Raw genomic sequence first — 24,696 nt, 5'->3', positions numbered from 1 at the left:
GTTAAAATAAATCGCAGCAAATCGTATTTGGAATTGTCATAGATGTAATATTTACCATTTTATCATGAAAATATCAAATTACGCACAAATAGTTTATCGAATAACCAAATATGGATTCTAAACACAGGAAAAATTTCCTATAAGTTTAACAGTTTTCTAAGAAAACAGAATTAAACTGCGTAGTTAATCATAATAATTATTATTCCAATACCAATGGAAGTGAAAGAAGAGACTCGCCACCTTTCGATCCATCATTTTTGAAGCTACTTATAACAGCTGCATATCACATGGTTTATTGTATGACATGGCTAGCATACAAATTTTATAGCGCCGTTTATGACCGTAGCAGCCACGCGCAACGATACATGCCGATAACGGTAAGCACACACACCCCAGGAGAAATTTCTATTCTTCACCTCTCTACTGAAATGGAAGCACCCAGTATGTATCTCTGAGTGGTAGCCCGCTATCCGCCTGCGCCTACCATACAGACATCACTTCTGCTCTTTGACTAACGGGAAGTGTGGGTACAGTCGACTGGATTGTGCATTCTGTTCCATGCTTTGATAACAGAAACGTGAAGGTAAGGTTGTAGTAGATAGTAGAGATATAAACAAAGAAAAAAAAACCTCTTACTTATAGAGAATTTCTCTATTGATGCATGTTATACAAATGTTTTATGCGTGTTCTTTGATGTTTTTGTCGGTAAAATAGGTCAAATATTTAAACGCATGTTAAGGTTTACAATTCACAGACGTGTATGATGAACTGTTTTATAGATTTTTGTATGTGGGGAAGTTTTTTTATTTTTATTTTTTTTTACAGAAGGAAATAAGCTATATAATGGTCCCTTAGAAAAGTAAGGAAACTCTTGTGGCCTTCTTAAAAGCGGTTTGTTTGACCGACACTCATGTGTGCATCTTGCGCACGTGTTTATTAAAACTCGGTGGAGTTATAAACCGAGGAGCTAGGCTACCATGGTATGCATTCTTGCTAGAAGGCAAGGATAGTTTTGACGGTAGGCGAACGGAATTACTGAATTTCAACTGTGATAAATGATTAAGATGTTGAAAAGCGACATTTTTTGATAGCTGACATACATCTTCCGTGCATCTGGTCTTACACTTGTTACTGTTATTTTTACTGTACGAACAAATTTGTTCCTGTCGTTGGACACTTGTTGGATGTTTTTATTATCGCGTATATGAGTGGCCTTTAATCTTCAGTATATCAACACTCTTCCATTATATTCATGAAATATTTTGTCTGTTTGTATATAAGTTGTTATTTTTAGTGACATAAATCCATATTGGCTACTCACCAATAAGAATAGTACATAATTTCTTTGGCGTTTTTTCAAAAATAAATCCCATCTTCAAAGGCCTTGACTGGATGCCAATGAATGCACAATAAAATCTTTCAAAAGTCCAGCGAGGGAGTCGATGGTATGTAAATTGATCTCCTTTTTTCGTTTGTTTTTTTCTTGGTGCAAAAAATCGTAAACTGAAAAATAGTTTTGGAAACCTACAGGTTATTAAGGTAAAGGATTGAAATACTTCAATAGGTACACTAAAGGCATTACTATCAATAGAGAGAGAGAGAGAGAGAGAGAGAGAGAGAGAGAGAGAGAGAGAGAGAGAGAGAGAGAGAGAGAGAGAGAGAGAGAGAGAAACTGCAAAGGACCTTTGCGGAGTACGTTGGCACACGTTATAACCAACTCAACAATTCTTAATTGCATTTATATAATTGCAATATATACAATTTCAGCACGAGATCGTGGGCTGTAAGAAATTTATACATCTCAAAATAATTATTTAACATCCAAAATTGTTCGTAGGAGTGCATGACGAATGCCCATTTTAAAACTGTCATAGCTAATGATATGTTGTTTCATGACGAGTTGAATTACTCCTAACATTTTTGTTATTATGCTAAACCTGGATCCAGCAAAAAGGAATGCACTTTTACTTTCTGAATTCAGATGTGGAGAGAGAGAGAGAGAGAGAGAGAGAGAGAGAGAGAGAGAGAGAGAGAGAGAGAGATGTGAAATAGCATTTTACTTTTTTTTTTAAATAGTATGTCGTGTATTTTATAGATTTCGCAATTATGTACATAATGGTACACAGCACATGGTGCAATAAATGATATTTTTGGCACAATTTTTTTTAATTATTCAAATGAACAGAATTTTCCACTTATTGTGGCAGAAACAAGAATCTTTCCAAATCTGTAAAGTTATTTCCAGACTAGTTAACTTCTAAGTCTATGCTATGAATATTTGTTTGTTTTTGTATGAACACTGTCAAAGGTATCTCCATCCATTTTCTAGTTCGTCCAAGCCGGGATGAGTCCCCCAAATTAGATGTTTTCGGCAACTTTAATGCAACCGATTTGCCACTGTTCTACTACATACCCCTAAGGGCTAGGTATTTTATGTCTGTAGGTGTGTGTATTCAGGGGGTTGGTTTGCCTTGTTTTGATGGATGAAAACTCGGAATTTCCGGGTGGAAAATCCCCCACTTCCGTATGAGATTGGCTCACTCACTAAAAAGTGAGTGAGCCAATTAGTGAGTTCGTAGTATTATATCTGTATTTGTTACTTATTTTTAAAGAAGTCCATTAAATACTCATAAAAACTCTAATCTATGACACAATATTTAACATAAAATCTGCTTTCAAGCTTAATCGACATATTCGACGGAACAGCAAGCGCCAATACGAGAAAGAGCCAGTCAAACCAAATGACTAAAACATCCATTAAGTCGAAATTAGATAAGACATTGGTAAAGCAAGGCCATTAGATCCTAGCATAACACATTGAGAATTGATTAGTTGAGGTCTTTGAAATATCTCTTTAGCACGAGAATCTCGGCTGTCAAAATGCGTAGTCTATTTTAGTGCATCAGTTGAATTGACAAGGCGAACTGCATGAAACAATTAGCTGGACAATAGTTATTTTCGGTTGTTGAAAGTTTTTCCACTTAGTTATACTATAAATTAAAGATACCAAGAAATTATATACTTGGTTTAATCCATAATGCATAGCAATCATAATACATAGCATTATACCTGTCCGCAAGGAGATGCGTTTTGCATTATGGGATACTAAGACAAGTGATGTGAAGTCATACCACGAGTTGTCCCAGTCCTGAAAGATACTTCAGGCGCAAACTTTGTTTGCTAACGAATACACTTGGACAAAGGATTAAACCAAGTATATAATTTCTTGGTATCTTATCTTTAATTAATAGTTATTTTCAACAGCATTGGACTAATATTCTTAATAAATTAGAAGCGACTTGAAATTAAATATTGTGTTAGAAATGTTATTAATTGCATTAATTCTCTACATTACGCAGGTTTTAATAGACAACAAATTTTCTCCTCTCATTCAGTTCTAAGAACCCTTAGTCATCGATCCAGGTTTTTCAAAAAGAACACTTAGGATTTCTGATTTTCCAAAAAGGGGGAAAACCCCTAGAGTCCAATGTTTGAAATCGGCCAATTCATCTGTACTTCAAAAACCCTCATAAAGATTCCTTGCATCCTAGACAGAATTCGAACCAAGCAGTTTTCAACAAGGGTGTCGCTACTGTTGACTTGCTATCGAGTAGGAGAAAATTTGTTATATTTTCCTTTCAACCTTATGGTTGGTGGGGTAGCAATATGCTATTATACTAGGGAAATGATTATGAGCAAGGTGGTTTCCAGTTGCCTTCCTTGCCGTACCGTTATTTATGACTGTAGCCATTTGTGTTCACGGGGCCGGTTTGCCTGTTTGGAGGGATGAAAAACCTGAGTTACCTGAAGAAAAACCTCTACTTCCGTACGAGGCCGGTTAACTCACCTTTAGTCAAAAGAGACCAAATAAAGGTTCCTCAAGTCATAGACGGGAATCGAACTCAGCTCGTACTACACAATTCATAATGGTAAACATTGTTCTTCTACAAAAGAGGTGTCATGTAATATTTTAATGGGACCAAAGAGTTTCATTTCAAAAGCTACAATAAATATGCTGGATCACTCTTTTCATTATTATTCTCTCTTTCTCTCTCTCTCTCTCTACAGTTAAACGTCATAGATCATTTCCCATTCCTACCCCCTATTCAAATACGCGCGGTTTAGAACCATCATAGGCCTCTTTGTCAATAAACATTAACCTTGGAAGAACTCTCTTTCTAGGTTATTAGGAAACTTCTTTGTCGCTGAGCTGTGACTGCTACAGGTAAAAACACAGGCGCGTTTTATGAGAGCTGAAATTCGAACCACACCCTAGTGGTCGACATCGCATCTTGCTATGAGACCTTTAAATGACCTTGAAAAAAACTTAAGAGGGTATATATACCCGTACTTTCACCATGGCAGAAAAAACGGAAAAATTAAGGTTTACTTCAGAGAAATATCTATTTAAATAAAGTAGATACCTTATAGTATATATATATATATATATATATATATATATATATATATATATATATATATATATATATATATATATATATATATATATATATATATATATATGCTTTCATAATAGATATACAATGGATGGAATGTTAAGTAGAATGTCCACCTACGCTTAATAAAGGATTAACTAAAAGTATATTTAAGAAAAAAAAATCATAAGACGATCTCCAGTAATGGTTCCCATCACAATAGTCTTAGTGGAGTATGTTTAATTCAGAAAAGGCTGTTTCTTCATACAGAGGAAGAAACTAATATTAATAGAAATTTTTAACGCCAAATTCAGAAGGCATTAAAACAGTTTTTCTTCTAGAAATCCCGAATCCCTTTCAAACAATTGTTATGATATAGTTCACAAACAATACATGTGACAAAAAATATCAAAATGTATTCGACAGCCATAAATGTGCATAAATATATATTGTTTTCTAAAAGATCTTTAGTGTCGTCAGGTTATACAATGTTACTATTCATCATCTGAATGTAGTATCATCAAATATTTTGTGCAAACGCCATACTTTGAAAAGCTTAATATGTTTCATAATGAGGAAATTAATGAACTGGTTTTAAAGAGCATCATTGGAAAAATCAAGTTCACTACCATCATTTATTGAAAAGCAATTAAAAAAAATATGGGTCACAGCGCAATTGAGTGCATAATAATTAGTGAAAATCGGCTTCAGAAAAGATAACTTTTCTGTGACAGACACCTAATTTTTCTAGTGCTAGAGATAAAAATAATTCGTTCGCCTTTTTCAATAAATATTTTTGAATAAGATTATTTGGTAATTTTATTTTTGTAAACGTCAGTGTTTTCATTTTTTTAAACGACTTTTTAAATTAGTGTCTTGATCAAAGGTTCACCACTAGCATTGATTCATCTTCTTAAATCATCAAAGACAAGAAGTCACTTGGATTCTTATATAGCGCTTCATCTACACATAATGCAATCTATAAAATAATACACTAAAAAATTCCATATAGATTTAAGACAATTGTTGTGGATTTTTAAACTTTAATGTAGCTGCTGTCTTTTCTAAACGATACATCGATCCGTTCAACTTATTGTAAACATTCTCCAGTTGGCGATTTTACGAATTTCATTTACTATTCGATTCGAGTCCTTAATTTCCACCAAGAACTGGTTGTTCCGGGGAAAGTGAACTTTTAATTTGCCCTATATAATTAAGTCCACTGTCAACAATTCACCTAGACGGAGAAGAAATTGGTCTGCCTCGTGATCTACGTTTCCAGGAAGATGTCAGTTAGGTAAAGTTGTACAGCAGATACATAATGACTTTGTACACATTCAAAATTGAGATGTTATTTCACAGTTGGAGGGACTTTAATTACTTTCTTTGGTTCATTGATTTGATGTATGTCCTGGATTATAGCTTATCATTTATATACACGGTTTTCTTAAACTGCTATAATAAAAAATAATAATAATAAAAATAATAATAATAATAATATTATTATTATTATTATTATTATTATTATTATTATTATCATCATCATCATGTAACTATCGCCCAATAACATGCCTACCAACTATGCTTAACTGTTCACTGCAATCATACCAAATTCCATATACCAGTACTTATAAGATAATCAGATTTATCCGATTGAACAAAAAGACAATTTTCAAAAATCTCGAGGAACAAAATACCAGATCCTTATTAATAAAATGATTCTCAGAAATTCAAAAAGACGAAAAAGTAACTTAGACATGGCAAGGATAGACTATAAGAAAGCATTCGATTCCCTCCCAGACTCCTGAATCCTAAAATCGCTACAAATATTTGGAATTAGCAAACACATATACTCCTTTCTGGCTGTGCTGTTATTAAATCATGGAATACAACTTTAATAGTGATGAACGATTTGGAGATATCAGCATTAAAAGTGGAATTTTCCAAGGTGATTCCTTGTCACCATTGCTCTTCAACATTTCTTTGATACTTTTATCTATGATTCTGAACAAAACAAAACTAGGATATGAAATTCCTAAATGTAATATTAAAATTTCCCATCTATTGTATATGGATGACTTAAAGTTATATGGAAAATTGGCCCAGCAAATAGACTCTTTGCCGGGCCAATTTTCGCCCAGCAAAGTATTTTTGTTCTTTGCTGACCAAAAATACGAACTGGACACAGTTCGTAATTTCAGTCAGGACATCAAAATGAAATTTGATTTAGATAAATGCGCAATTTTATCTATTAAATGAGAAAAAATTAATGAGACAAGCAATTTTAATTTTGATCAAGAGAAATATATAAAAGCAATTTTATGTATTTCACTATATATACTAGGAATATTAAAAGCCGGTGACATTCTCCACTCGAAAGTTAAACAACAGGCAGCAGCAGAATACACCAAAAGATATAGAACTATTCTGAAAACAAAACTAAATGGATTAAGCACAATTAGAGAAGATACAGAGCTGGCATAATAGACTGGACAAAAGAAGACCTAGGCAAATTGGACCTCAAAACTAGAAAACTAATTTATTTATTTATTCATATGGAGTTTCCTCCCTTTTCTCCCACGTCCCTATTGGGGAATTGAGCCCCCTCATGGGAGGTTAAGTATTTATGGCTGTAGATCCGTGTGTTCACGGGACCGGTTTGCCTGCTTGCGGGATGAAAAACCCCAGATAAACTGAGGGAAAAAACCCTGCTGTCCACGCCCAAGACCGATTAACCTGGCTATGGCAGAGCGTTACGCTCCTCACGTCAGCGACGGGAATCGAACCTGGGACACTCCTTCCCCAGGCATATGGTTGCAAAGCGCATAGCCACTAGGCTAACAGCGCGGACTAGAAAACTAATGCATGATGCATTACATCACTTCGTGGATGTAATGCATCATGAATTACATCCACGAAGTGATGTTGACCGGTTGTACCTACCAAGAAGAATAGGTGGACGAGCTCTGCTGCAAGTGAGACAGATTATAATAATAATAATAATAATAATAATATATATATATATATATATATATATATATATATTGAAATGAATCGAATTTTCACTTATTTTTCTCCAGTTCATGCCTTTTATTCTTTTTAACAAATCCGAACTTAAGTGTTCCTACTTTTATGTGTTATTTTAAAAATGTAATCCGACTGAAATAAATATTTGACAATGTACAGCACACTTTTTGAAAAAAAAAATACAAAAGTTAACATTGGTACTCCTAAAAAAAGGCTCTCGCCTGCTGCTGGGCTTTTTTTTTTTTCCCCTTCACGGCTTCGTTGGTAACTTCAGTTCTTGTTGTAAGATAGCACTTCGCTTTGTTACAACAGCACTTTCTTGTCCGTCTGTGCGAATTCATCTGAAAATTCGGTATAGGAAGTAAACATTTTATATAAAAATATAATATATATATATATATATATATTTTTTTTTTCCTCTTCCATTTGAAATTCCTTTAATAGTGGCGCAGAGAATTTTTTTCCTTTTTTTTTTCCGAACTTCGTAGAAATTTTTCATAGAAGTCCGAAAACTTTTACAAATGTAGATCCACCTGCTTTTTTAACTGAGATATCTTAATAAGTATACAATAAATGTAAACTGTAACGAAAGGAGATGTTCATTTCTATGTATACTTTCTTAAACTTATGGAACTTTTCTTATTCTAATGAAATCTAAAACATGAATTGGAGAGTTCGACTGATCCGACACTCAAGTCAAACATTATATTGCGAGTTAATTGGCATTCTTATGTAGAAAAATTATGAAGTGCAAAAGTAAAATGAGAATAAAAGTTGAAGGCATCGTCTGAAAGCAAAGTACGCTCTCTCAAGAGATGTTTGTGTATATTGATCTAAAAGCATTCATGAAAAAAAAAATGACATTTTCCTATTATCCTTGAGATACAATTGTGAATCATTGAATCGATCTACATTAAACTTCGCATGAATATACATTTTTTTTTCTTTACATTCTTATTAGAATAAAGTTTCGAATAAGATTAAAAAAAAATCGATGCATATAAGTGATGTGAATTTTTCCAGAAAAATATATCCTCCTGGGAAAGGAGTGGTCTGAATGTACACAGCAGGCAGGTGTGTGTTCTTTTAAGTACTTACTGAAGCGTAGTAAGGTGAGAAGTGTGTGGGGGGGGGTTGCTGTAGAAGATAGCATACAAAGCAAGCTTCCTGTTTACATTTTCAGGTATAACATGTTATTTTCAATTCTTAGATAAAGTTAAGTCGTTAAGAAAACGAGAGGGAGAGAGAGAGAGAGAGAGAGAGAGAGAGAGAGAGAGAGAGAGAGAGAGAGAAGATGTAACGAAAGTATGGAGATGGAAAGAAAAAGTTTCTCGTTGCTGGTCTAGAGGAGATTCGGGGGAACGGTTCCCTTTAAATCACTGCAGTAGCATATAAGATAATCTTCTTATACAGTAAATCATATTCGTTCTCCGATGTATGACAGCTAAAAACAAGTTCAAGGGATCCTACAAGCAGACATCACCTATAGATACGACGGATGCGTTTAATATAATTGGCTTAAATATTTCTATTTCTATTCATCTCGTTTAATTGTGGTCGATACTATTTGAAACAAACACATCGGAAAATTCTAACCATATAGTACATTCTTGATGGTACCCTAAGAAGGACAGTACGTGTTAGAGAGAGGGGTAATCATAGATTACCCCTCTCTCTAATAGTGTCACTGTAATTACTTCTCACTGATGATGCTCTGCTTCTGTCTTTTCTGTAAGTGAGCGCTGTTCTTACTGCCTTCGTCATTACTCCACTTGCTTCTATGCCTGTAAAAGAAAGCAAGCATAGCTGGTCACTATTCATTACAGTTCAATTACAAACCATTCAATCAACTTCTTTTTTTCTTTCATTCTTTCTATTTCTGTTCTCTAGAACAGCCCTTCATATCTAGTTTCCTGAAGGAATACAACTTCCAGCAATCCAAAAAAGAAAAGAAAGACAGTAAAAAAAAACGGAAAGTAACGAAAGGGAAAAAAAAAAGAAAAAGAAAAACACCTCACAAGAGAAAAGGGAGGCGATATAAGCTTCATCTTTCTTTCTTCATACTTCAGAAAAAAAAAAAAAAAAACATGCTTGTTCCTTGAAATCGAAGTTTCTCATCAAATCAACATAAAGAAATTCTACTCTTCTTTAGTTGACTTCGGTATTGCATTATTCGGGAAAGAAAATACATTAATACCGTTTAGCGAATATGTTGTTGACATATTCGCCTAACTGAAGTATTGAATCTTTCTGGGAGACCCAATGGAGTCTTCTCTAATGTCTAAGAGCAATCTATTGTCGAAAACTGAGTAGCCTACATTAAGCTACTGGTGAGTGCTTTTGCGACAACATGCAGTAGTTTTAAGAGATTATTGATGTTTAAGAGTAAACGCTGTGACTTCCAAGTCATCGAATGATCAGAAATGACATTTTTATAGAGAAATATTCCTTGTCTGGAGTTAATAATGCTGTTAAGAATAAATAAGTCATTCTCAACGTAGTCAAATTCGTTGTTAATGTCATCTGCTCAGCCAACTTCAAAATTAATAATTTTGCATTTTGATATTCGCCTAATACACAGAGATCAGAAATGTCAGTTTTGACAAAAGCAAAAGACACGATCAGTCAAAAAAAAAAAAAAAAGATTTTTGCTTAAAATACTTAAATTGCATGTCTTCAAGCGGAACGTTTTTCACGGTCAAACTTCAAAAGTAATTTAGAAAACCAATTAATAGCAACGATGCAGAAGATACGAAACTACGCATGAGCGACACACAACCAACCGATTGAAATGGAAGGTGTTTTCGTTTAATTTCGTGCATATTTTTAAATTAATTTCAAAAGATAATATTCCTTTTTTATAATGCCTGAAAAAAAAACGTTCCTAAACCTTATCAAAAGTTAGAATGAAATACTACTTATATATAACGCTACTATCAGACTAAATGAACACAGATGAGATGTAGACAAACTGAGTTAATAATGATCAATTCGTAAGAAAACTGAAATGAAAGAAAATAAAATGTCATGGGAAGTAAAACAATAAAATGAGAACAAAAACAAGTAAAACTGGAAAAAAAATATACCTGAAAACCCGTGAGGTTACTAGAACAACATATAATATTATCAGTGCTCATAATTTAGTCATACCTGTTCGTCTGTCTACATTGTATAAACGTTTTGAAATTTGAGTCATATGCTTTAAAATATTACACCAATTCTGATGAATTATCGTTTGCAATTTTAATTTTTGTTAAAATTAGACCTTAACAACTACCTCTTTACATAAACGCCAAAAATACATTTTTCAGTAAGACACTGAATCGACTAATTTCACTGCCCGAGTGATTTACGCTTGGCTGATGATTTTGATCACTCCCTCGGGATATTAATTCGCGCCCGGTGAACGCAATCTCACTATCTTCTTACCTGTTGTTTGCTAAGATATTCCATGTCAGATCAGGAGATTCACTATAAAAACTTCCAACTTCCCCCCCCCCCCTTTAAATGCAAAGCTGACATAATACATATAATCCTACCCTGAAACTCATTCGGATCTATAAAGAAGGGGAAACTACATAGTTTCCCCTTCTCTATAGATATAGATGTAATTGTAATGCCTATTCTGGAAATCGAATATCGGCAAGAAAAACGCGCTTCCTAATACATGCTTGAGAAAATCATAGAGTTTCCAGCTGACAATCTGATAGGTTTACTCAACATAGAAAAGGAGTGGCTCCAACACTGAACAATGGCCGTCAAAAGAGACAAACAACACAAACGGAACCAGAAAAGTCACTTGCACTCTCGTGCTTAGGTAAAGAACAGAGTTAGGACAGTCCTCTACCAGTACAGACTGAAAGCTAATATAGTAGGAAAATAAGTAAATTCTATGCATTATGAAGCAGTTCTCCTCGAAAGGTATTACTCTGTTTGTGTAAGTCTAGTTGCAATATTACTATTCTTCTTCTTCTTTTTTTTTTCAGCTGAAAGAGTTTCTTGATATTGCAAACGGGTTATGTAGGTGAACGAATTCTGTTTAACTCTGTTTTGCACTGATTATTTGTCTTGTAATTACACTTGTTGTTTATTCACTCTGTGAATACACAACATCTTGAATGATGAAGAAAGAGTCATCGAATACTCTTGAGAAATATGAAAACACGTTTAGGGATAAAGAGTTTTGATCTGTTTGTGTAATCAAGGAAGAGATCTGGACTCATCATCTGAATCTTAAGGCTAAATTACAAAGTAAAGCAGCGGAAATGGATTCGATCTCAACGGACGGTGTCTAATGGATATATTTGGACTTGAATGGCTTGATATTTATCCGATGGACTTAATATGAATAGTTGGATATTGTGGAATATTTTATTCATGCTGTGAAACCACTCTTACAACATTGGCACGGTAGTAATGGGTTTTGTTCCATATGTACCACTCCTAATGGAATTTATGTCATGTCGAGTTTACGCTATCGATCGAGTAACAGGTATCAGAAGTTGTCGTTAAACTAATGTCCGTTTATTATTATTATTATTATTATTATTATTATTATTATTATTATTATTATTATTATTATTATTATTATTATTATTATTATTACTTCAGTTAGCTGACCTGGAATCCAGTTTGCATTTGGATCCTAATTGATGGTTATCGAGCTACTTTTGTCTCTCTAGGCAATAATTAGCAACAGGATGCTTCTGCATTCTTATATACATATATATTTTATTTATTGTTTGTTTTTTGTCTTCTGTAAAACATATTATATTCAGGAGAAAAATTAAACAATTTTGGTATTGTGAAAATAGCTTAGTATTTCCGAAAGAAGGGGGGAAGGGGTGACGAAAAATCGCATTGGAAGATGTCTTACATGCATTGCTTATGAAATGGATAAATAGCACAGAGCAGGGATAAATCAGCACAGAGCGCGAGAAATTATAGATGCCTATAAAGATCGCGTAATAAATCCATACTTCATTAAAAACGAAAGAACAAAATATTGAGAAGTTTAACTGGAGAAGGAAGGAATGAAGACCAATCTAACTCTGAAACATGCCCTATTACTCTCTTAGTAGCCAGCCTTGACCTTGCGTCCGGTTTGTATCTGGAACCTTGCGCGTTTAGGTCTTGAATGTTTTCCACACAGCCTTGACACAGCGCAGGAGTGGTAGGCGTAATGACTGAAGGGGAAGTTAAAGAAACCGTGAGGGCTTCTGTGACCGGTAATAGAAAGTTCTTAAAACTGACAACACGGCCATATTTTTCAAGAAAAGTTGTTTCGTCACATTTTAAAACGAAATGCCTAAACTTGCTCCTACTGGTTATTCTAGTTTTAATAAAAGATGCTGTTTCAGTGATAATTTGAAGAAGAAATGGCAATTTCGTCATAAGGACTAAAATAAGAAACTAAAGTAAGAAACTTCAGGCTTGATATTAATAATAAATGTAATTGTAATTAGGACAAACATTTCTATTTCTAAACACTTTGTTGGAACCACTTCAATATAAATGAATTAGTTAGTAATATGTGAAGTTTATTGTTATAAAGATTGTAACCTCGTGCGCAGTAGGCATTGCGGGAAAGCCTGTTGCCACGGGAATCGATTTTGTTGCATATTTCTCTGAACGTTTTTGTACTTTTACATGTTCTTGTTTCTTAGAATTCTGCATTCTCCTTCTAAGCAGCTATGGTTTAGAGTATGGACTGTTTTACGGTTAAAAACCAAAAGAGGAAAAGCAGATGTAGCTGATGACGCTGCAAGTACAAAAGAATGATGACATACAGTACGATTATTCGTAAATGATGTCACATTAAAAAAATAATTAAATAAAATACAAATGCATGTTTTCGGAAAGTTCTCCCCCCCCCCTTTTCCCACGAATACACTTTCTCAAAAAAAAAAAATAATAATAATAATGATATTGTAGCTTCCGAAAAAAAGACTGAGTATTATAATTTCATTTTTGGTGTTTTTTTTTTTTTTAGCTTGTTTATTACAATCTTGCTTTTAAAAGTGTCAAATAAATGGGTTACTTTCTATTTTGTAACTTAAATAGTATATATAAAAATCTACGCGCTATCATATATTTCAAAATCATAAAAAAAAAAAATCAGCAGTTGTATGTTTTTTATTCCCCCACCGCGATACTCCCTTCTCCTTTGACCCATCAATTTCAATGACCCACTTCAATATAAAATGAAAATGACAGTACATAAGAAAATGAACACAAGAATAAGCCTTCATTTGCCAATTATCGGGGAAAAGAAAAAAGAAAACCAAAAAAAAAAAAAAAGAAAGAACGAAAAAAACCAAGGCCAGAATGGACGTAGTGGCAACACTCGAAGTGGATGTCCTTGTCACTTACGTATTAACCTCTGTCTTCTTGATATTTCCCATTGTATTCAATGTAAATTTCCATATATCAATCAGATAGGTGCTGTGCAGTGATCTACGTGCAGATGAGAGAATAGGTTCCGTGGAATGGTTTCATAAATAAACTTTCTACTCCCCATGTGACAGTAGGTGTCGCCTTGTTGGTGTATTATTCTCAACAAATTTAATATTTTTCAAATTAATTTTTCTCCATTTAAAAAATTCACTTTATTTCATCTTAAACATGCGACCAGCCTCTTTATTACTTTTATTTTTAATTAGATTTATTTGAACTTGTTAACGAATGAATCATTTACATTCGTTACTGGCCTCATGACTCACTACACTCTTGCCTGGTTGGATGCCATTTAATTTGACAATCATTCCAGAGATGATTATCCTTCCATTGCTTCCGTGTGTCACTGCGGTATACACATATTCATTAAGTGAAGTCTAAGGAAACAGGTACCGTGTCATTGTTTTCGGATATCTCATTAAGTATAAGATGGATATTACGATAAGACAATGGTCATCCAGGGTACATTATGGGTTGGTAGTTTGGAAGATGCGACAAGTGAGCTCATGTGAAGCAAGGGAAGAGCATGACATGTTATAAACAAGTGTCTGCTCTTCTAATTGAGTTCTCTCGGTGTGTCTGTTTTAGATTGCGCAATTTTTATTGTTGACTTACGATGCTGTCACAAGTCTAAACGATAGCATTTATATAAATGCGTGGCAAAACTTTCTAACGCAATAATCGAGAGGACCTGCTGCTATACATTCATCAGGCTGCAGCTTATTGTTATGAGTAGCCAACTACGTAGTTTGCAATAGTTACCGGAACGACACCTACTGGCTGTTTTTGATAATAAAATAATAAAATTTGAAGAGAAATCGTATAAAAAGTTAAGTAAAAAGTTAGATTAGATTAAGCTAATACAGTACTTTTTAGTGATCAGCTTTTAATATTTTTTTCAAACTGTTTATTGAAAAATGTTTATTGGATTAGTTTAAAAACAAGAGTAGTGACAACTTCTGATCGTTGAGATTAAATGTCTTCGAACTCGATGAGAATCTAACTAACCTTTTATGTTCATCCATAACAACACAGACGCATGAATAATAACCAATGTAATCAGCGAGCGGATCTTTTACATTTTTATTCTCCACTTCTGCATTATATTTTCATAGTGGTGGCGCCAGGCGAGATGACAATGAATAGATTATCATTTCAATTTTCCGCCAGGAGACATTATTTTGTCTGAAGAAGCAAAGGAAACAGCATAAAATTACCCGCCTTAAACTGTGTTTAGAGTTTTTCAAGTAAAAATCGGCGCCACTGAATTGTGTTCCAAGCTGTTTATATATACATATATATATATATATATATATATATATATATATATATATATATATATATATATATATATATATATATATATATATCGGAATCAAATAGCGCTAGAGATTATAACAATAATTAAAAAACAATTCGCACTCAAAACTCAAAGTACTCATATTCTCCCTTCTCCTAACAACAGCAATGATAACATCTCAACAATTACTATTTGATATTCAAAGTCACTAATCACCAATAAAGAAATCAACGTAGAGATAACGGACAGTGAATAATAATAATTTATATTAGAATTAACCTTGGGGAGGTCGCGGCTGATCTGACATATACATGCAAAATGTTTAATATAAATATTCTTACACATATTCAGTGTATAGCTTGGAGGTCATTAGTAGCTGCGCATGCATATATTACGAGTGATATTCCACACTGTTTATGCGGTCAGTTTTGGTTTAACACGTGTTATGTAAAGGTGTGTGATATTTCGTAGTAAATTGTATTTGAGAGATACCACGACCTCCGATGTCAGTATAGTATTGGTTTTTTTTTATTTATTTTTTTTTATTTATTTACCGTTTGAAAATGACTGGGAAAATATATCATTTGGATAATCCATCAGATGTTGTAGAAATTCAGCTATTTTTTTACTCGAGTCCGATGATGAGAATGATAGAGTCGAATGCGAAAGTGAAAGTTATATTTGATAGTAAATTGTATCTGAGAGATACCGCGAACTCCGATGTCAGTATATTATTGGTTTAGTTGTTATTGCTTTGTTTCTTTGTTCAATAATTTGTAGATTGTAACTGAAAATAAATAAAAATAAATAAACTATCATGTATTATATTTGCAGGTTTTTTTTTTTTTAATCGCATTTTAGCACATACTAGTAATGAACGTACCTCTCAGATACACGCGACCTACGCTGGGTGAACTCATTTCTCTCAGTATTACGACAATAATGATAAGGATACTAAAATTCTAGAACAATCAAATAATTGCTTAGCCAAATATTGTAACATAACCTTCCAAATATCCAGTCGTAGTGTTAACAGATTTTTAACAAGAGTGTTTACAATTCGAAAGTGACCACACGTGTGCTATTTTTATTACGACGGATCTATGTGGTGGTTTGAATGAAAACGAACTCCATGAAAAGCGAGATACGCACTGGCAAGAAATTTATACCCATTTTCGACAAAATTTCCAACAACGTAACAACTGTGTTGTATTCATATCATATCATTCAGCATTCAAGGCAATAAATAACTAATCCTTCCATACGCGCTAGGCGATCGAGTTTGGCTAGCATCATCAAACAGAGCCTCTCTCTCTCTCTCTCTCTCTCTTTCTAGGAAATAAATCAACGCGCATACCTAGATGAATTTTCTTTTATTGAACGGTATCAGCACTGACTAGTGTTTTCCTCCGAATTTCCAAGTATGAATTTTCAAATTCCCATCCAACTGGAAAAGTTAAGGTGTTGGCACTGACATGTTGATATTCTTAGTTCCTCAATATGTATTGTGACATTAAATTAAAATCGGAATATACAGGTTTCATAAACGCGACGAATGTCATATGTTTATAATAAACAAAAGAGGGTTAAAGACAAATTGAAAATGCATCTTACCCTTTCTGCAATGATAAGAAATGGTAAGATGCAATGATAAGATATGCTGGATGTTTAGTATTTCTAAAATCAAGCCTCACAACAATTGTAACCTAAAGTCTATGAATATGGCCACGAGAATGTAATATAAAATAAATTGTGGTAAATACTGTTCATAAGGAAAGCGAATATAGACATGAGGATGAGAGGGTTAGCTGGGCTATGGAATTAACTCGGGGGGGGATGAACCTGATTTTAACTTTTCCCGTATATTAATTGAATAATCGTTTAAATGTTCTCTGGAAATTAATAAGTTAATAAATTAACATAATTAATTAACTTTAGTATATTATGTTAATTAATAAATTAACATAATATACTAAAGATATTGGAATAGAGTATTATTAAAATTCTTATGAGCATTCTCACATGAAGACATAACTAAAAAATAACCTTGTTAATTTTTTTATGATGAAACTTATACATAGGGAAGAGTCATTTTATATTTCTTATGTAATTTTTGTGAGACTGAATATTAGTAAGAAAGAGATGAAGGAATAATACTAAAAATATGGCGTTTCATAATTGATGGAAGAATCCGTACATGCTATTCACCAAGGAAATATCCCTTCGTTCGAAAGGCGACAATACACTAAGTTAATAAGTGTTTGACATTTCTTTTACGATGATGTGACAGTGGCCCTCCGGGCTATGTAGTCATAAAAAAGCTCCATTATTTTGTAGTAAAAGTAGGATGCACCATAAAGTCAGTCTGTCCTGGAAGAACATAACAGATTTCTATCGCTACACACGTATTGTAACAACAGCAACAGCAAAAGATATAAATTTCACCTTGATCTTAATACGTAACTATGCAAGATTTTGAGATTTAGTATAGCATATCACTAAGGAATAAGTCAACAAAGTTTTATTTACAAACAGTAAACTAAATAAAGAAATATGAAATTTATTACAAGATAGAAAAAAAAACACGAACATCTACCTGATGATGATAACGCAGTAGTTACTCTCGAGTATATTTGAAATCCAAACGGAGCACTATTACTAAGGAACTAGATGAATTTCTTTAGCTCCTATTGCAATCTTGTAAACTGACATTAATGATGTGGAACACACCATCAGTAAACGGAAGGAGCAAAAGATGTTTAGCTTGAAATAGTCTGTTCTACTCAAACATACTAACTCCCACGCGAGAATCTTACACGAGCTGCACAGCGGGCACTTCTCGACGAAAAATAACCCAGACATAAATCATTCCAGCGGTCCAGATAGAGAGAGAGAGAGAGAGAGAGGGGGGGGGGGTACTGTAATAAGGATATCTAGCTTAGGTTAAAACAAAAAATCGAAAGATTGTTAGTCAACAATAGATGTGATAAAAGGGAACTGTACAGCAGCAATAAAGAGAAACCTAATCAGAAGATAAACTAAAAATAAAAACAAAAAAATCTTTCGATCATCGATGAAATTCTGACTTCCTAACCCATTGGTAGCTACAGGACGACATGCGATCCACTTGTGGCGGTAACGCTAAAGTTTTCCTTGTAATAAGCTATAATTTTTAAAATTTCTTTTGACCTCATTTATATTATTTGATTATATGTTTACTATTTATTTGAGATTGATTTACGAGTGCTTAAAGCAGACGTAATGTCATAATAATGTGGAGACCGATGGAACCTCTGCATTACTCTGGAATATGTGCTAATTAATTATTCAATTGTTATTTTAAAAAAACAATTTGATAATGTATACGTTACTTATAGAGAGATATGGTTGACTGTGGATATCACGAGATATATAGAATGCATTGATTTATTTTTTAAAATAATTTCATGTAATGTAATTGCTTTTGGGACATGCATACATTATGGAATTTTCTGAACCTCAAATTACTTGTCAGTGTTTGGTTTGGGTTTATTTAGATTTACGGCCGAAGCAACTCAGGTTATGAGGTCAATGTATTATGTATGTTAATTGCGCGTGTTCTAATGGCCGGTTTGTCTGTTTTGCGGATGAAAAACCCTACCACCGTCGTACGAGATCGGGAAACTCACCTTCACTTGAAAAGTCGTGATAAGGGTTCTTCGCGTCCTACACGGGATTCGAAAAGCGTTTTTTTTCTGATGAACGAAAAGAAAAAATATCATTAGTTGACAAAAATGGATAGCGTACTCACTCCCTCCAACAGGTTCTGATTCAAATCGCATCGTGAGAATGGACATCTGTAAATATCTTCAGGTGACAGACAAATTTCATTGTCTGGTGTGAGACCACCACTCTGCTTATTGGACATTTTATTTTATTTCCCTAACTTCACACTTGGGACTCTTCTAGTCCTAAACTTCACGTGCAGGACCAGAAGAGTCCTAAGTGTGAAGTGCTATCCAACTCCCCGACTTGGGGATTTGAGAAGTCATTCTCTGGTAAGTCTTCCATGCTGTCAATTTGGAGAGAGAATTTTGAATTCAATTTGAAACAGTCCAAAAGTTCCGTGTTTGGTGCTGGGTTCCTTTATCCATCCACTTCTTTTATACAAAATAATAATTTCGTTTGTTTGACTGATTAAGACGGACTAGATGTTTCCATGGCAACGTAACGTTATAGTTACGGCTAGGATATCAGTCACCTATCGGTAAAGATGCACATCACTATTACCAAACATTCTGTGCTGGAGTCCAGTTTACGGCATAGATATACAGACTGCCCTCGTTCGCCTGTGGTCAATGGAATTTGGAAACTTATGGCTAAGGTGCCTGCTTCGAAGGATGAAAAGCCAGTTTCCGGGAGATAAAAAAGCAAGAAGAAAAAAAAAAACTAGGACCTGTCACGTAACCTTGACATTTAGTCAATATATTCTAAATTCATACGACTTCGAAACAGGGTATTCTAATTAGTTGAAAGCACCAAAACACAGGCAGCGGCTAATTTTATATTTCGTAGTATTTTGTGCAACATAATTCTGTAGTATTTTATTTATTATTATGTTTTAGTGTTAGACAAGATTTTACTTTTTGCAAAAACGTTGCATTAATACAGTATTTCTAATTGACATATTTTGAAGCAAGTACAAAGTGCGAAGAATTTTTATTCAATTTAGTGATGAGGTTACTTGCTTAACATAAATGAAAACATCTTCCATATCACTCGCATTCATGCCATCTCTTGTAAGTATATTTATTAATCCACAGAATACGCGGAAGGCTTGCCTTTATATAGACGCTTTTTTTTTTTTTGCTTGCAAAGTTTGATTAGAGCGATCAATACGGCCAACAATATTATCCCTTGTTCTAGAATGCATACAAACTGGTAATTGGTTTACCAAAACGTTTATATTGGAAAAGGGAAAAAATGTGCGTCCCACATTTTTTTAAAGAATGTTCCATTGAAAGAGAAAAATAGGTAAGGAAGGATTCATTTTGAAAGGCTTCCTGTTAGAATTGTTTAAAAATGACTTTTTTTTATTTTATTTTAGACACAACCGAGATATTACATTTTAAATAGATTATTTAATAGAATATTAAGTTTCAAGAGATAGTTTTATTAAATAGTTTTGTATGATTAATTTACTTTTTAAAAATACACTAAATTTTGATGTTTTTCTCGTTTACTCTTGCATTTAGATATAAATCGAATACACCATATTCTAACTAAGATCAAAGGTATTTATGTTTCTTTGGCAATGGCGATGGTGTATGGCAATGCTGTAGCCAATGAAGTTTTAACTGAGGCTCCGGCTATTGCCGTTACCCAGCCATGACTAGAGCTTTTTAGCTCCATAACACTCCATCCACACAGATTTTCTTCATTCAGATGACGGGATAAAGAGTCAAGGACTCAGTCCATCGCCCAGTTCTTTTAAGAACGTTTGTCGTGGGAGGGTAATGGATGGCAATGTCGTAGCTAATGAAGATCAGAGCTACGTTTCTCGTGTGGTTGCCGGAATAAGAATAAGACCAATGTAGCTCATGCGTGTCGTAAAAGGCGACTAAAAAATGGGTACCCAGGGAGAGTAATGGATGACAATGCTGTAGCCAATGAAGTTCTAACTGAGGCTCGGCTATTGCTGTTACCCTCCTGCCATGGCATGATCAGAGCTTTAATAGCTCAATAACACCTTATATTCCTCTACAGATAATGGGGAAGATGAAAAGCATTCTTGCTTCGCCCCTTTAAGCAAGTCCTTATAAGGACGCTGACGGCATTACCAATAGAATAATAAAGCTACTCCCACGGAAAACCATAATTCATCTAGTTAATATTATTACCAATTCCATTTTAACATTCTAGTACTTTCCCACAGATTGGAAAATCGCTGACATTATACCTCCGAAAAAGCCTGGTAATAACCCACAACTTCCCCAAAGCTACAGGCCCATCAGTCTTCTTTCCTGTCTTGGCAAAGTAACAGAAAAGGTCATCCTATCAAGACTACAACCAGCAGTGGACAAACAGAAAATAATCCCAAATGAGCAATTTGGGTTTCGCAAAGCTCACAACAGAGTACAACAAATTCACCGACTAACAGAACATATCACCCATGATTTGTACTGGCACCTTTACACTGCTACTGTATTTTTAGATGTTGCCAAGGCCTTTGATAAGGTCTGGCATCAAGGCCTTATCTTCAAACTAATTGAAAACAATGTCCCAATTAAACTAGTGAAACTCATATATTAGTGAAAGATACATGCAAGTAAAACTCAACGGAATTGTGTCATCAAGGCGTAAAATTCTGGTGTGAGTACCTCAGGGTTCTCTTCTGGCTCCAATACTTTTCACAACTTACATGGCAGATATTCCTCTCAATCCAAGAACAACTACTACGGCCCTTTATGCCGACGACGTCGCTATTCTAGCTAGATCGCTCAGCCCTCGCCTAGTAATAATTAGACTCCAAGGAAGGATCAATGAGCTAGCAAACTGGCTCACCAACTGGAGGATTCAAGTGAACTCCCCCCCCCCCTCAAAAGCTCAGCCATGTTGTTTTCAAGAAGAAAGGTCTGCAATAAAGAAGACATCCTGCTCTCTAGTCATAAGATCCCATGGCAATCAGAGACCAAATAACTTGGGGTATTAATGGATAAGAAACTCCTTTTTAACAAGCACATCAATCTCATTGGCTCCAAATCTTCCAAAGTAATAGCACAGCTCTACTCATTGATCAACCGCAAGAGCAAATTGAACCTACATAATAAATTGCTTCTTTACCGGATGGTAATACGTCCAGTCATTACCTACGCCTCACCAGCATGGAGTCGCACTTCAAGATCAAGCATTTCAAAATTGCAGAGAATCCAAAATAAATGCCTTAGGATGATCCTGGATGCACCGTGGTTCATCAGAAATTCACAGATTCACAGAGAAACCGGCATTCCATACATCTCCTCCTTTCTTCGTGATCTTGCAGAAAAATTCTTCGTGAAGTCAAGTTCACATTCAAACCCACCGATCGTACAAGCTGTCAATTACAATGAGACTGATTACTACAAACACAAAAGACAGAAGGCTATTCTTCTCTCAACTGATCATAGGTAACACAACTGCCCCCCCCCCCCTCCCAATTGCTCACAAATCTCCCATTCCCAAACAACTCTCATTACGGATAAAGGGGAATATGAAAAGCGCTAGTGCTTCACTCATCCTGTCAGTAACGTTAATGATTAATGGTTACATAAGAATTGTGGCTTTCAGTTTTGATTCTGCTTTACGATTTGTGAATTTGTTTGGTGCGTGAGTTTTGAGACTGTGCTAAAGATCTTGTTACGGAATTCTGAATTTAATGAATGCTTATCCATAAAATAACACGAATAATGTCTGTTGAGTTTTGGTTTAGATTCGCAATCAAGTAGCAGAAGTATGTATAAATGAAGTTTTTTAGTAAGTAGTTTTATTCAGAAAACTTTTAAGTGCAAAATTTTGCTACCTATGCTGTTAGATCGATTTGATCTATGGAATATTTATATTGGGCTCTAGGACCCATTTCTCAAACTTTATTCTAACAAAATTATTACCTCCTGCCAAACATGTCAAAACCTCTCAATGAAAGCATATTCGAGGAAGTTTACAGAGAATTTCTAAGATTAGGAAAACTATTGAGCGACAACTGGCCTGGAAAAGTAAAGCTGTTCGATACATCCCCCCCTACAGCAGTCACAGAAGATAGGATGGATGATTTAAATAATGGAAGTATGTTGAACTGAACCAGAATTAGGACACTCCACGAATATAGAGGATGCTGCATCCCTAGATAGTACTCAGCAGTTTTTGGAAACCCACACAGAATTCCAAATAGTCAAAAAGAAAAGGAAAATCTCCTCTACTGCAGATACACCAAAAACAGCAGAGATAGAACCAGATAATGAACTTAAAGAAAGGGTATCCCCAGTCGTCCTAAGGGCCAAGGAGCACTGGACGTCCGTTGCATCTGCACTGAAATCTTCAGATATCACCTTCACGAAAGCCACAAACACAGAAGAAGGGATACATATACAACCAAAAACGTCGTCAGACTACAGAAAATATATACTAGAAAAATATATACTAGAATATATACAGACTACAGAATATATATACTAGAAAAATAACCAAAAACTAGACAACAACAACAACCTGCCATACCACACGTTTGCGCTCAACAGTGAGAAAAATCTAAAAATGGTATTAAGAGGAGTAACTGAAACATATCCCCTATCCCCTAATTCTAGTGGAAATAAGTAAAGATCAAAAACAGATATACAATCTTCAAACCATCTGTGATCTAGTCATAAAAGTTGAGTCATTGAAACATAAATCAACTACAACCCAGTGTCACAGATGTTAGAAGATTGGGCACGCACAACGATGCTGCAAGGCTGAATTTCGTTGCGTGAAATGTGGTGGCAAACACGCATCAAATGAATGCCGAAAACCCCGCACACTTCCAGCAAAGTGTGCAACCTGCGGTGGACCACACCCTGTATAGCATTTCCCCAAAACCAAAAGATACAACTCAAAACCAGTAAACCTATACAAGAACGCACGTCCTCCCATCAAACCATAGTCTTCACAACGGATGGAAGATCGTATGCTGAAGTTACAAGATCAACCTTCCAAAAAGACCCAAAACCAAATCAGTCACAGCAAACCAACAAGCCTATCTCATTGAACATAACAAGCCACTTAGGTGAAATGCTTGACTCCGACAAACCAACCCAACTCAAGAAGCCAAGAATATCATCTTAAGGCACACACAATCACTCCTTGTGGAAATTCTTAATGGATAAGTCTAAAAGAAAACCGAGATCGCAACAAATTGTTTCATGGAATGCAAAGGGTTTATCTATCAAATTACAGGAGCTGCAGGAGTTTGCAGCCGAAACCCAAGCAGACATCATCCTCATAAATGAATCACATCTTCGTCCAAGTGACAAAATCAGAATTAACGGTTATAGCACTTACCGTACAGACAGATGCTTTGCCAGAGGTGTAGGCACTGCCATCTTTGTGAAAAGAAACATAAAACATAATTCAATACAATTATGCCGAACCCCAAACAGAACACATGGAAACTACAGGAATAGAAATACATATAGAAAACACAAACAGCATTACGATATATGCAGCCTACAACCCCCCCCCCCCCCAATAAAAAAACTCCTTGAATCTGACTTAGATGTGATACTAAATACAGGAAGCGCAGTGATTATAGCCGGAGATTTTAATGCCATACATTCAGTCTGGAACAGCAGAAACTCAAATATTAACGGAAGAATACTCAACTCTTACACCACTTCAAGAAATATAACAGTAATAGGACCCACTGAACCCACACATTACGGAGCAACCGGACGTCCTGATGAACTAGATATAGCTATATTAAAAAAC

The 24,696-nt window shown here is 34.7% G+C and overlaps 1 protein-coding gene across 4 annotated transcripts in view; it reads left to right on the top strand.

Moving 5' to 3' along the window:
* The first annotated feature begins 457 nt into the window (after positions 1-457).
* Positions 458-24,696, top strand: part of LOC150109321 (Na(+)/H(+) exchanger beta-like) — a 489,491-nt gene continuing 465,252 nt past the window's right edge. For 3 of the 4 annotated variants that reach the window (XM_090412496.1, XM_090412499.1, XM_090412495.1), the window contains exon 1: positions 458-583. The gene's annotated coding sequence lies outside the window, so the exon portion shown is untranslated. Of the gene's footprint in view, positions 584-12,843; positions 12,881-24,696 lie in introns of those variants that run through there. The other variant, XM_090412497.1, reaches the window with a different exon arrangement.

This window comes from Typopeltis vanoorti, chromosome 2 (assembly GCF_054136105.1).
Source record: "Typopeltis vanoorti isolate ZY-2024b chromosome 2, IOZ_Tvanoo_1.0, whole genome shotgun sequence".
NCBI classification, from domain to species: Eukaryota; Metazoa; Arthropoda; class Arachnida; order Uropygi; family Thelyphonidae; genus Typopeltis; species Typopeltis vanoorti.
The sequence above is the reverse complement of the archived record's forward strand: the minus strand, read 5'-3'. Positions and strand labels throughout refer to the sequence as shown.